General features: G+C 64.1%; 1 protein-coding gene across 1 annotated transcript in view; it reads right to left on the bottom strand.

Moving 5' to 3' along the window:
* Arhgap21 (Rho GTPase activating protein 21) overlaps positions 1 to 939 on the bottom strand; it is a 131,600-nt gene extending 130,661 nt beyond the window's left edge. Inside the window, exon 1 of the mRNA XM_055593878.1 lies at positions 654 to 939. The gene's annotated coding sequence lies outside the window, so the exon portion shown is untranslated. The remainder of the gene's footprint in view (positions 1 to 653) is intronic.
* Positions 940 to 1,259: the final 320 nt, after the last annotated feature.

Genomic DNA, 1,259 nt, shown 5'->3' with positions numbered 1-1,259 from the left:
GCCGGAGGCCCCCTCGGAGGGTCGGCTCCCGGGCGGCGCCGCGACCTGCCCCGGCCGGCCCCGGGCTCTCGGCGCCGCGGGAGGGCGTGGGGCGGGGCGGCGGCCGCCGGACTCTCCCCTGGCCTGGCCGGGCCGGCCGGGGCCCCCCCGCTCCCGCGATCGCCGAGCGCGAGACTGGCCGGGCCGGCGGGCGCGCGAGCTGCTTCCCGGGGGCGGACTGCTCGCGCCTTCCTTCTGGATCCACCTCCTCCCTCCCCACCTCTTTCCCCTCCCCTCCCGGGGGACGCTCGGGGGCGAGGAGTTCGCGGTCCGCGGTCACCCGGCCGCGGGGCTAAGCTAGAGGAGGCGGGACGGGCGGAGACGCGGTGGTGCTCGCCAGGTTCCCCGAAACCTGGACCCCCTCTAGCCCTCTCCTCGCCGCACCCCGACGCCCAGCAGCTGTCTGGTGGGCCGCGGGGACAGGTCTTGGGGGCCGGCGGCCTCCCTTCTGCGGCGGGTGGGGCGGAGAGCTACGGGATGTGGGGCTTCCAGATAAGGGAGTGTCCCCTCCCGCTGCACCGCAAGGTAGTTTCCTACGGGGAGCAGGAACCAGCTAGTGGCAGCTACGTGTCGTTCAGAATTTTTGCTGTTGCTTTTTTTTCTTTCTTTTTAACCTGCAGAGCAGCTGAGCGGTTACACACGGCTAGCGGAGCCCAGCGGCGGCGGCTGTGCTTTCCCCTCTCCGGTGCCCGCGCCTCAGCCGCCTGCCCCGCGGCCGCTGCTCCACGCCCCAAGCCCGGCCAGCGCTCAGACCAAGCGTCTAGCTCCGCCCTGTTGCGCCTCCTAACATCTCCCGCTGCAAATCGCCCAATCCGGTGCCTCTGCGAGAGTGTGCAGGCCAGTCAGGGGCTACGGCTCCAGCCCGCTGCCCCACCCCTCATCCTGCCCTTCCCGAGAGCCGGCTCTCCAGCTTTGACCCTTAGAGGAGCGTCTAGCGGCGGCGGTGGCGCTTGGCACCTCGTCACATTCGTCCTCGCCCCCCTTAGGTACATCCCTCCTCCTGGTCTCTGTCCTCCTGCTGATGCTGTTGAGGGTCATTTTGATCCTCACTTCGGCAGGGGACTGCCAGCGTTTGTGTCTGATCAAATCCTGAGAGAACAGAACAACAACAACAACAAAAAAAAAAAAAAAAAAAAAAAAAAAAAAAAAAAAAAAAAAAAAAAAGAAAAAAAAAAAAAAAAAAAAAAAAAAAAAAAAAAAAAAAAAAAAAAAACCAGTAG

Source organism: Psammomys obesus, unplaced genomic scaffold (genome assembly GCF_907164565.1).
Source record: "Psammomys obesus unplaced genomic scaffold, mPsaObe1.curated_primary_1811, whole genome shotgun sequence".
Lineage (NCBI taxonomy): Eukaryota > Metazoa > Chordata > Mammalia > Rodentia > Muridae > Psammomys > Psammomys obesus.
This window is presented reverse-complemented; position numbering and strand designations above follow the sequence as displayed.